Genomic DNA, 13,773 nt, shown 5'->3' with positions numbered 1-13,773 from the left:
CCATTCGCAGCAGTCATTCTTACTAGGACCGGTCATCGGCACCAAAAGTGCGAAGTTTCGTTCTCCTTGGATCATGATAATATTTTCATGAAGACTGCACTTGGTCACTTATTCAGTAGGATCTGGGCGTAGTAAAGACAGTCTTGTTCGAACGACGTTGTAGGAAGAGAACGAAGGAGTTTTCCCCTTCGATATCTGTGGGTATTGCGATAAGGAAAAAAAATTACATATTGTTTGAATACTAAATTTTCAAAATTTGTGTTACAGTACATTCTTAAATGTTTGAACTGATCTTTCAACTTGACCATTACTCTTAGGTGAATACGGTGCACTAAATAAATGTGTAACGCCATTATTCTCGACAAATTCAGAAAATTCTTGTGCCACAAGCTGAGGTTCATTATCACTGACTAATGTTTTTTTGGCAAACCATAAGCAACAAATAGCCTTCTCAGTATATCATAGAATTTATACTGAATATTTCAGGCCACTTCGAATAAGAGTCTATGAGTAAGAGCAAATTCTGATTATTTTTCCATACAAAATGTATGTAGCCTCTTTCCCAAGAAGCTTTTTTGCTAATAAAGACCCAACCCAGCCGCAAACATAATTGATTGCTTCACTTCTTAGCAGTTTAGCTACTCCCAAATGGTCTCGTGAAGTTCATCTAATATTCTTTTTCTATATCTATATAGGATGATGGTATCACAACTCCGATGCCACTGATAAGACATCCCGGTTCGATGGAAAATTCCTTGCAGTTTCTAAAATATGCTTCAGAACCCCTCTGCAGGACGCACTCTGGGCCAGCCACTTATAACAAAATACGTGATTTTACTTGCTTGTTTTGTAATCCCATCATTATCATTTCGTCAGACACTGACAGCTCAACAATAGAGTAGCAATGTGTGCAGCTCCTGAGGTTCAATTAACAGTACATGGCATTTTGCATGATATTTACTGGATCTGTAGCTTATATAAAATTATAAGTAGATAGGCCAAAACCTAAAGTTGAATTCAAGTAGACGCAGCCTCAGGAATACGTTTCTCACTACCATACAACGTCACTAGAGGCTGATGATCTGTCAGCAGCTGAAAATGCCTGCCCCATAAATGCATTCGAAATTTCGATACAACTAAAGCCTCCCTTTCTACCTAAGAATAATTACACTCTAATGCGGTTAGAAATCGAAGCATATGCAACAGGTCTTTCACTATCATCAGGCATCAAGTGAGAAATAACAGCACCTAGCCCGTAAGCAGATGCATCCAACGCCAACCTTAATTTCAGCTTAGGATCAAAATTCACTTAATTAAAAAGTTGCAGCTATCAACATGAATTTTACATCTTTAAAGGGCCTCTCACAGTTATCATCCCACACGAATTTGTTACTCTTACGTAGCCATTTATAGAAAGATTCTCAAACTGTGGATAGATCTTTCAGGAATTTACCTTAATTCACCACCTTTACAACAAATTATATGAATTCTGAAACACTTGTTGGCCTTGGGGCTTTTATTATTGCATCAACTTCAGTCTGTGCCATGTGAACACCACTGGCATCAGTTACATGACCAATATATTCCAATTCTTTCTGCATAAATGCATACTTCTTCAGTTTCAAACTGATATTGTTTAGCAAACCTGTTCAGCACTTTGACAAGATTCTGCATGTGATCATCATCTTCCTTTCCTATCACTATAATATCATCGAGCAAGCATCCACAAAAATCAATGTCTCTCAGTATGGTATCCATTATATTCTAAAAGATATAAATCTCTGGTAGAAGGAGACATCCACACCGGAGAACAGTATTCCAGTGAAGGAAGCACAATACATAGCTTTGTGTGGCATTTGCTGAAACTCGTGATGTTTCTCAAAGAAGCAAGATGTGAGTCAAAGTTTCACCTAGAATAGTTAAAGATTCCGAACTCATTCAGCAAGTCCCCACATCCACCTAAGGGGAGGGTGGAGTGGGAAATCTATGCGAGATCTGCTAATCAATAATGTTTTCGTTTACTCGAGTTCAGCCTCATACCCCACCGACTACACTATTCACTGATCCGGTCCAGGTCCCTATTGAGACTTAGAGTACCTTTATTTCTCATAACTGGAGACTATACTACACCCACAAGTGGTGCATCATCAGCATACTGAATAATCTTGTTTTCCAGCCAATAACCATGTCGCTTGAATATGCCCAAAACATCAGTGACCTAGAACAGTACCCCGTGGAACTCCGGGCACAATAGGTCTTGGATCACTAAAGATCCCATCAACAGCAACTCGCTGCTGCCTACCTGTAAGGAAATTTTGAGATGATCCTAATACATATCCACCTACTGTGTACTTGCATTCCCTGTTCTTTTATTTCATATTTTGTGATTGATTTTATCCATATATTTCATGTCATTTATTTTTTCATTCCATGATTGATTTTACTCATGTCTATTTGATGTCATTTATTCTTTTTATTTAATTTTTTCATGATCGATTTTATTTATGTCTATCAGATGTCCTTTTTTCTTTTCGTTTCTTTTTTTATGTTTGATAGTAATATTTTTTTATTATTGAATTGCAGGATTTATTGCACTCCAAGTTTAAAAAAAATGTATAATGTTGACAATAATGTGGAACGATTTCATTGATCAGGCTATATAATTCTTTTCTTTTCATTAATATCACTGATTATAGTGTGATGAGTGGAATTTATAACAGAGTGTAATTTGTCAGTGTAACCACACCAATTTGACCCTGGCTAGCTTATTCTAACTTTATTGCATACGTCGGACAGTGTGGTACTTGTCAGGAGGACATTGGAAAGCGGATGAAATCGACGGGCTAATCCTTAAACCTCTTCTCAGACAGGTGCTCCAGGAAACACGACCACCAGACGAATCGCAAAATAGAAGTTAATGAGGCCAAAAACCACTAGGGAATTGTTTATTTTCCCTCCTTCTTGGGAGTATAACATGCTGCCATATATACTCCACTTAGCAACATTCATCTGTCATATTTTACCAGTAAACAGGGACACAGAAGAAGAATCCGAAATATATGGTCGCAACGCATAAATAGTGTTTATGGGCCTTTTTATATTCATATTACACTGTGGTATTACAGTAAAGACATTCATATATATATATATATATATATATATATATATATATATATATATATATACTATATATATATATATATATATATACGAGTATATACACACACACACACAGTGTGTGTGTGAAAGTGCGCATGATCTGTCTAGGGCGAAAGAAAAATTTGGGTACAGAACAACTAACATTGATTCGAATTATATGCAGTTCATAATAATTTCTATGGGATGCAAAATGTAAATTACTACTGCTGCTAATATTTGTGTAAATTTTATCCTAATGTATATTATTATGTTTGGTTAATTCGTTATGCATGGGGTTAGGTACGGAAGTGCTGACAGGAAGATATTGTTATGAGTCGGCCAGTGTGAAAGCATCTTTTCACTTATAAACCGAACGTCCAGCGGATTTGTATACCCAAATTCTAGGTGACATTATAAAGGTTGATTTTGACCACAAGGTGTTCCCCATTCATAATCTGGGTCACTACTCCCGGGACACCTGCTGTTATTTTCCACGTGGTCTTTAGTCCTCTACATTTTATGTGGTTATCGACAGTCATAGTTCTTAACCACGTGCATTATGATTTATTGTATTACATTTGGAGTAAACGTTTAAAAAGTGTTCTTCGTATTCTGATTGATAATAATAATAATAATAATAATAATAATAATAATAATAATAATAATAATAATAATAACTAATCACGCCGAGTGAAGGAAAGGACGAATGGAAAATGAGAGGAGGGAGAGAGAAAAGAGACTGAGGGAATACATGAAGAACTTTACCCTTTTACTCTGAGCTGCCTTATCTTGCCGAGATTTGATCAGGTTCTTTAATGTCTGACTCTGCTGTGGATATTTTTAGGTAAAGTCTGGGGCAATCTTGAAATTCAATCTAAAGCTTTTAAGATTGTATTATTACAAAGTATGTAAGAACATGATGAACGAATGCCACTCGTATTTCAAGCATAGGTAGAGTAAAGGCACATGGAATTATATTTCAACAGCATCACTGTGCTTGAAATATTTACATTATAAACCTATGTTTCCAAATAAATGCTCCATATGTAGTTTTGAATTTTTTTATGGCATAAGCTCGTGGCTAATCATTCCAGTTATCTTAAAATGTTAAAAAGGCACTTTAGCCTATTTTAGATGTATAAAAGACTACAGTACTGAGAGAATTGTTGATTTTTGAGACAGTTAACTTTAATTCTCCTTCCTTTTCACAATAACGAAGCAAAATTCCAAGAAAGGTAAGAAAATATCAGTTTAAGAGTATGGCTTATGCTAGGTAACGGGAATTTGGAGAGGGCTACGTTTGTCTATGTTTCAAATTGTTTCCCCTATATCTACTGAGTAATGTTATTAGTTTAGTACAGGATCCAAAATGAAGAAAATGCTTGTGAAATATTCGTGTTTTAGGTCTCAAGTCTTATCAGATAAGAAATACGTAACATGAGATAGAATTTTGCTTTTGCAGTCCGGGGAAGGCAACAGGTTCAGATCTAGATCTTCAACGTCACCAAAAATCTTAGAAACACTGTTCAGTCTTTAATGACGAAAAATTAATGAATACGTATGCAACGTATTTTTCCTCAAAAAAGTAACAAGCAAACGTAAAACTGGGAAGGTATCTCCCCTATTATTTATTTCTAAATGGCTACAGAAAATAAACGTTTTTAACCTCCGGAAGGTCATTGCTAAACAGAGACAATCACATGATATTTAGGTGATGGTCTGCTACTGTTAAGACCATGTTCTTTTCTGAGGTAGAATACTGCTTACTCAAACATTTCTTTTTCAGTGCATTTATTACCAAGCTGGAGCGTCAGCTGGGCTCCGGTGGACACCAGAAGAATCAGAAGACCCAGATCGACTCGCTTAGAAGGGAGGCTAGAGCTGAGTGAAGGATTGTGTAAGATAAAGCACGGCAAAGACATGAGGGGCTGAATTTCACAGAGGCCCTTTGAGTCAACAGGCGATAGTAATGATGATGATGAAATCTATTGAAAGTAGCTGCGACGGATAACTTTGCCCAGTTTATTCGCTCTGATTCTCTCTTGTTCTTACACAAACAGGGCATTTGACTGGACAATGCATAAAAAATCACAATCATAACTAAGGGTCTTATACACCATGTTGAAATAACTTGCTAAATTATTTTGAATTATGAATGTTTTATTGGGTTTTCCATATTATTAGAAAACATTCCACATCAAAAGCCTGATTCCTAAATATTCGTCTCCAAGTATCCGTGACGGGGAATAGTTATTCCAGTCCAAATCACTGAACATTTTTATCTCTTTCTCTAATATCTTCATATTCGTCTTAGTTCCTATCGTGGGGAAAAAACAAAATAAAATAAAGAGCCTAACGTCTCACCTTTCTGCTTCTTTATATTGAGAAATGGTACTGGTGTACAAGTCATCAACTATATTCAATCTAATCTGTCTACTATACTTGAGAGGTACATAAGTTAAGTCTACACAGAAAATGTTCCATGTCTTTCTGATATGTGTGGCTTCATCATCCATTTATACATCACATGTCCATTTGAATCCATAAATTCTTCTTTACTTCCTGCTCTATTTGAGTCTGAACAGTTATAGTCCCATATTGAGCTGTGAGCATTAAAATCATCTACTATTAATGTAAGTTCCTTGGCATTGTTAAGTTGTAAAGTCCTCGCTCAATGGGTTCTCTATGATGAACATCATGTTTTCTGTATATACCTGTCCTGTTTTGTGTAGGGAAATAGTTTGACCTCAGGTCACCTGTAAATTTTACTGTGGTACTCTGCGTATACACAGGCGTCCACCGCGCTTTATAAGCGAAGATTCACTTCATCAATAAACCAGCAGTACTTGTCTTCCTGCTCATTATTTCTTTCCTCTCTCACAGTGGTAGCCCAGAGTGATTCCCGGAGCCATTAACAGTTAGCGGTGACTTAGTCTTGGCGATGAACCAACTCATAGCACTCTAACAAAGCGTTCGGGTGTTACCGACCCTCGTCGGCAAATCACCAGCGTCATTAGCGGACCCACACGGCACGCTCCCAAGCATGTATTGATGTGAGTGTTCCCTCACACTCCAAGTGAGAGCGTGGAATGAGCATGGACACAGACATCCCCAACCACGCCCTACAAATTACACGCAAACTTACGGCAGGAGGCAATCCCCTCCCACGTGCTCCTCCAAGCCAGTGCCGCTCCTGCACCTGCGATGCTAGCGGACCAACCAGGGCGGCCCCTCAGCATAAAGCTGCCAGCGTTCACCCATCAGAACCCAGTGTCCTGGCTCTACAGGGTCAAGGGGCAATTCAGGGTGGCAGGCCTGACCGATGAGTTGTTGAAGGTGGACATCACCATCAACGCTCTACCAGAGGAGATATGCAAGAAGGTCGCCCCGTGGGAGACAACAGCGACAAGCCCTGCCACCTTCCAGGAGTTAAAGGCCACTCTCGTTGAGACCTGCTCCCTGCTGGTCTCCAAGAAAGCCGCCCGCGCCCTCAACCTCGCCTCCCAGCACCCGGCCCAGGACACAAACCTCTTGGAGATGTGAATTTGTGCCCTCCAGGATCACCTCCTTCTCCCTGAGACGGCACCAGCAGCAGTAGGCGCAAAAGATTAGCCTGTCAGGGGATTCTCCTGCAGCAGCTACCCCCAGAGGTCTGTGGGCAGATCACCAGAACCATACACCCTGCTGTTGAGAACCTGATCCAAGTGGTGCAAAAAGCTGCGGACTCCACGAGGGCAGCAAAGTGGCGATCCACCAGTGCTACACACCCAATCAACTGCCTCCAGCCGGAGGACCCCACCGGGCATCAATGCCGTCAACAGGAGGAGTCACCCCACCAGCAGAAGGAAAGGCCGGGCTTTGCCTGGCCACCAGAGAGGTTCCAGTAAGCTGCCTGAGAGTGCGAGAAGCCCCTGCCTTTCCCCCTCCAAAAACAGGAAGCGGCGGCCACCTCATGGCAGCAGCATCCGAAACACCCAGGGCACCGCCGCCCAGTAGGCTTCTCGTCCACCCAGCTTCTCCCGGCAACGGGAGAGATGCCCAATCGACACTGGGGCCATGCGGTCAGTGTTCCGCTTCAGACAGGACCACAGACGTCCGCCGGCCACAGCTGCCTTCCTGATGGCTGCCAACAGGTCCCCCATACTCTCCTACAGCACCGGGCTCCTGTCTTTCTCCATCGCCAGCCGGATGTACAGGTGGAACTTCGCCGTCGCGGGCGTTGAGGACCCGCTCACAAGTGCGGACTTCCTTGCCGCCGGACTGGCAGTCGGCGTCGGCCACAGCGCCTGCTGGACACGAGTCCTGCCAGTCCTGCCTGTCGCCATGCCCCAGGAAGCCCCACAATTTGTTCAGTGCTTCCCACCAGTACGGCGCTTTCCTCTGGAAGAATTCCCAAGTGTTCCAGAAGCCGAGCTTAGGATATATCATCACATCAAGACACAGTATTTGACGTGCATAAAGTTCCAGAAAAACTCCCCCATAGCGCCTTCAGGAGGCCAAGAAGGCCTTTGCCGAGATGGAGCGGATGGGCATATGTAAGAAGGTTCCCAGCCCATGGGCCTCCCCCCTTCACATGGTACAGAAAGCGGACGGCACCTGGAGACCCTGTGGCTACTACAGGCAGCTCAACCTCGCTACAGAACCCGACCACTACCCTCTACCAAACATGCAGGACCTAACGGCCTTCCACGGGGCCAAAATATCCTCAAAGTTAGATCTCTTGAAATCATATTTTCAGGTACCAGTAGCTCTAAAGGACACACCCAAAACCACCATCGTCAAGCCTTTCCAGGTCCTACATCTTCGCCTTCCACCGTACGAGGAACACAGGGGCAACCTTTCAGAGACTGATGGACAGCATCCTGGGGGTGCCTGAACTTCTGCATCTACCGTCGATGATATCCTTATTTTTCCAGATCCCTATATAAGGAACACCTGCAGCATCCGGAAGGTCCTGCAGGCGCCTGCGGGAGAGTGGCCTCATTGTCAGGTTTGACAGCGCACCTTCAGCATTGATAAGGTGGAGATTCCTGAGCCAGAGATATCCCCAGGAGCGTCGCTCAGTTTCATCGAGAAAGTCGAGAGGGCCGTCCGTCGGGTTCCCACCCCTGCCTCTGTCAGGGCTGTACAAGAATTCCTCGGAATGGTCAACTACCACAGGAGATTCATCCCGGGGATCGCGCACACCATGGCCTCCCTGACGAGAGATCCTGCAGGCCTTCTCTGATGACCGCCCACCATGAGAGCAACAGCTTTGGCCACCACGACAGTGCTCCCCTCCAGCTGACGCAGCTGATGCCCAGCAGCATACCTGCGGGGCTGTCCTTGAACAAAGTCAACGCGCGAGCCCCTCAGCCATCGCCTTCTTCAGCGAAAATTCAGCCCTCCGAGTCGCTACAGCACGTACGACGGGAACTCTTACGCGTGTACTAAAGCGATGCGCCGCTAAATTCCTCTGGAGGGTACGCCCTTCACAGTTTGGACGGACCACCAGCCGCTGGTCCACGCCTTCACGAAGCTGGGGGATGCATGGTCCTCCAGGCTGAAGCGGCACCTCGTGGCCATCATGGAGTTCACCTGCACCATCAAGTACCTCCCGGCCAAAGGCTTAGTAGCCAATGCCCACTGCCGAGGATTGGAATCGTGCAGTGCAGCTCGGATGAGCTACAGGACCTCGGCCGTGAACAAACACGCGCCCGACCCAGAACTCCAGCTTACTGCTGCACCACCATCCGCGTTGCTGAAGTGGGAAGACTTGTCCCTTGGCCTGGAAGGCCAACACTGCTGGCGTATGGCACTAGCCACCCCCGCCCACTGGTCCGCCTTCCGTCGTCGGCTGGTCTTTGATGTCATCCACGGACTGTCCCACCCATCCAACAGAACGACAGCCAGGCTGCTGGTGCAGAGAAGTTCGTCTGGCATGGCATACAGAAGGACGCAAGGCGGCCTGGGCAAGGCAGTTGCATGTAACTACGGGCAGGGGCCCACTTTCCTGTCCGAGCTGTGGCTCCTGGCACCTGCTGAGGACCACTCACCACAGCACCACCGCCTACAACCCGCAGCCAATGGAATGTGAAGTTCACAGATCCCTGAAGGCGTCCCCTCGCTAGAAATTGCCTCCGAAAATTGGAGAGTACCAGCTCCCCTGCTGGGTCCTCCTCGGGCTGAGACCGCCCCCCAGAACCAACGGCAACCATCACAGCATAAAGGTCTTGGGGGAGACCCTCGTGGTCGGGAGCTCATCACAGGACCGGCACGACTTAGCACAATGCAGAGAGCTCCGCGCTTAGGGTTGGGAAGTTCGCCCCTGCTAACAGACATATACCGACAGGGCGTCCCCCTCCATGCATCGGTCTGTCCTACGCCACCCACATCTTCATCGAGAGGACAATGCCGGTACATCCACCCTTAACCAGTAGGAGGCCCTACAGGGGGCGGCACCGCCATGCTTGAGAGGAACAAGAGGCATTCGGAGTAGCCATCCCACTGGGAAAGGAAGACTGGGTGTCGATAGACGCGCCTCAGCCCGCATTTCTGGAGAGAAAACAGCGAGGGCACTTCCCAGCCCCCTGAGAGATGGCACCCCACAGCCCGCCTCGTCCACAAGAAAACCTCGTGGGCGCCCAGAAACCCCGGGACGGGCAGGAGAACAACCCAACACACCCCATCCACAGGGCACCAAGAAGAGCGGCCCCAGTTGGCATCGAGAAGGCGGGACCCCCTTCGCCGCCCCAGCAAATACCTGATTTGATCAGACGTTACCTACATCTTTGTTGGGGGGGGCAGTATTGTAAAGTCCCTGCTCAACGGGTTCTCTATGATGAACATCCCGTTTTCTGTGGTGCCTTCACATGCGACCTAAGGTCGGACGAACACAATCTTATTATCATTATTGTGAATTGTATATTTATTATCTGTTCATTTGCCCTTGTACCACGTATATGTGACATAGTATTTTTATGTCCAACAATTATTGTTAATCATCATGTTTTCTGTATGTACCTGTCCTGTTTTGTGTAGAGAAATAGTTTGGCCTCAGGTCACCTGTAAATTTTTGTACCCGCAGTCTCTGCGTATACGCAGACGTCCGCATGCCGCTTTATAAGTGGGTCACTTCATCAATAAACCACCCCCACCAAAATCACTTTCATGCATCATAATAAAGTTTTCATCTAACCTACCCATCTCACAGACTCATCATCAGCATAGAGTTAAGGGCTGCTCTAGGAGCAAGAGCCCGTGCTGGCACAAGGCCAGCTAAATCTGAAACAACAACAACAAATCAATAAACCAGCAGTACTTGTCTTCCTGCTCATTATTTCGCACCTCTCACAAAGTAATTCTTTAAGTTTGTCAGTGTCGTAATTTTTATTAGGTTGGTTGTATAAATTATAGATTACATAATTATCGTTTTTTATTCGTATTTAATTGCTGATATTTACCGTCAACGATGTTTGCAAGTGCTTTGACATAAACTACTTTGTTATGTACATATATGGCTGTATTTAAAATTGCCTTCTCCCTCACGTGTGATGTTGATGCTGGTATATTTACTATTGTTTGATATTGTTTTGGTGATATGTTGAAAACATAATATCATTGGTTCATATTCTTTTAGTAATCGTTGTATTTGTCCTAGGTTTAATCTGGTCTGTAGACCATTTACGTTCCATTGTATAATATAGCTATTGAAAGTATATGTTATATCAGTCGAGTTTTGCTTTCTTTTTTTTTATTAACTCGGATTTTTCTAATAATTTACTCACGACATTCATTTGTTTATCTTTATAATGCAGTCACCACAAAAAAACTCCGACCACCCCATTTAAATGAACAAAAATCAGAACAATGTTATAAAAACGGAAAAATAACAGGCAAAATTTTCGTTTTATTACCTTTTATTCAATATTTTGACATTTCTTCATTATTTTTAAGTACTATCGTGCACAAAAGTCCATTCCCTTAGCCATCCAGAGAGTGAACACGACTCCGGTGACTATGAAACACCGAGGCAGTTGAGCAAGTAACTAATGGAAGACCCAACAGATGTCGCACTATAAGGGCATATGGGAACAGGAGGGAGGAGTGGGAAGCAGGTATTTTTCTTGAGCATAGAGTAAAGTCTCCATATTCTAATATCGTTAAGAAAGTGATCGTAAAGTTTTTGTTGTTGATGAATGACGTGGAAGCGATACAGGTTTGAGTGTAAATATTGCAGATAAGGAAATATGTAAATAAATCTGAGAATAAAGCGCTTAGGAAGTCTTCCGCCAGGTTACTTGTTCAACTGCTTCTGTGTTTCATACTCACTGGTCGTGTTGACCCTCTGGATGGCTAAGGCTAGTTTTGTGCACGACTCTTCTAAAAATAACAAATATCAAAGTATTGAATAAAACAATAAAACAAAAAACTTTGTCGATTACTCCATTTCTATAACATTTATCTGATTACTGTTCATTAAGTGCTAAGTACCCACTACGTGAATGTACATTATTGGAAACTCAATGCACATACAACCTTTTTAAGGAGTGCTCAAATCAGTGGTTTCTTTTTTTCTATATTTCATAAAATTTCTTATAATGTTTCTTAAACCATCTTTTCTTATGTTTTTGTTATTATTGCACAATGCAATGAAACAATCATTACATCCACATGTATTATCATGTATATTTCTTGTTTCATTTGTTCTTGTTTTACCAATTATTGGTGATGGAGTAATCTCTTCTCCCTTGACATAATCATTGTTATCTATGGTATGGTTCTCTTCCACTTCGGTGTTTTGGATTTCTGCATCCATAGGTTTTACTATTATTTTAGGAGACAAAGGTATATTCTTAGCCTCTTTTTGTTTTTGCTCTTTCTTCGTGTCCTTTGTTTTTGGTTTAACCGATGTTTCTCTAATATAGATGGTTTCTTCGTTTTGGGTGGTGTTCTCTCTAAAGGTCTCTTTTTAGCTTTAATTTCTGGTCCATCACAACTTTCCTCTGCTATTTCTGTGGTAGTATCTTCTCGTGCTATTTTCATTAAAACTTCAAATGAATTTGATAAAATAATATCCATATCATTTGTACCTGCTTCTTTATTCATTACCAATTTAGTTTTTGTTTGTAAGGTATTTTCTTCTTGAGATTTCTTTTCTCTGCTCTGTTACTTCTATTTGTAAGCGTTGCTGTTTCATTACTCGTTCTTGTTTGAAGAATATGTATGTTTCTTAGACGTATCTTGAATTCCTCTCACTTTCAGTTCCAATTTAGCTTCTTTTATAGATATCCCAGTCCTTCTTGTAAGATTTTCAGTTCTGTATTGTATGTATAGTACATACATTCTTTGGAACTTGAGTAATGATATGCCCCCAGTTTACACATTTTGGCCTACTGCATTTCCATTATGTGGCATGTTTGTCAGAACCACAATAAGCATAAGTTGGTTCATTTCGAGTTTTTCTTCGTGTGCCCATATTTACCACAATTTTGACATTGTAGTGGTTTAGAAACATAAGATCTCAGTTTTCTATTTTGGCCTAAAATTTTTACTTTTTGAGGTAGATCTTGACCTTCAAATTTTATTTTTGCAATTCTTAATATTTTATAATTCTGTTTACTTGGTGTTATATAAATAGCTCACAATCTTGGACTTTGGGATATCTCATTTTAAGAGAGTCCAGTAGCATATTCTTCTTGACCGGTTCATTATTATTTTCAGGACGTACAATAGTACCCTCAGTGCTGTTCGTAGTGTCATGTGTTTTATAATTACATTATTATTAACACTTTCTCCGAGCAAACCAGTTTTCAGATTGGTTTTTGTTGTAGTTTTCTATATGCACATCCTTTCTTTATTTGTCTGATTGACATTTCTATTTGTTTGATGTCTTTTTAATAAGTAGTTTCCAACTATTAAGTCTGAAATTTGTTGTTCTGTTACCATGGTTAGAAACCTTGACCAACTTCCACTCCCAGAGAGGGGGTCGAAGTGAGTCAAGGTTGGGTCATGTCGATATTCACTCTTTTTTGGGCTTGCTCTGTACCGGAGCGTAGGGTTCAGTTCAAGGATCGTCACCAGCCTTGCTGTCTCTTGTGTGGTATCACCAAATGCTCTTGCCCCAGGTGTAACTCGAGGTTATGTAGGATACACGGGAGGCTCCCCCGAAGAGTGAGCATCGACCTTCGTCATAAAGGGAGTCAGTTTCCGGGCAGGCAGCAGACTCACGAACCGAACATTCCAGTATAAGGCTCATGCTAAAATCTACGCAAAGCATACGTGAAAACAAGATTTTAAAATCATCAGGACAAACACCCAGCACCCAGGAATTACCCATTTTAGAATCCTTATTGATCAAACAACTGGTGCCCCATTAAACACGAAATCAACAGCCACTCCCCTTTTATTGTCTTAAGGTGCATTTTCTTCTTTTTTATTCTTTAATTCCTTCCACCTATATTTCTTTTACTCTGGTGGAAGGTTGGTCCAATAGTTTGTGAATCTTAATATATCTTGGTTTTTTAAATTTATAATTTTAAGTATAAAAATGTTCGATTTCCAGTTTTAGCCTTTAATTTTGTGTCGTTTTTATCCATTTAGAGCCCTTGAAGATGTAATTACATACTTGAGTGACGAAACGTCAAGGGGAAACAA

Source organism: Macrobrachium rosenbergii, chromosome 55, assembly GCF_040412425.1.
Source record: "Macrobrachium rosenbergii isolate ZJJX-2024 chromosome 55, ASM4041242v1, whole genome shotgun sequence".
In the NCBI taxonomy this organism is placed as follows: domain Eukaryota; kingdom Metazoa; phylum Arthropoda; class Malacostraca; order Decapoda; family Palaemonidae; genus Macrobrachium; species Macrobrachium rosenbergii.
Note: the sequence above shows the minus strand (reverse complement) of the source record.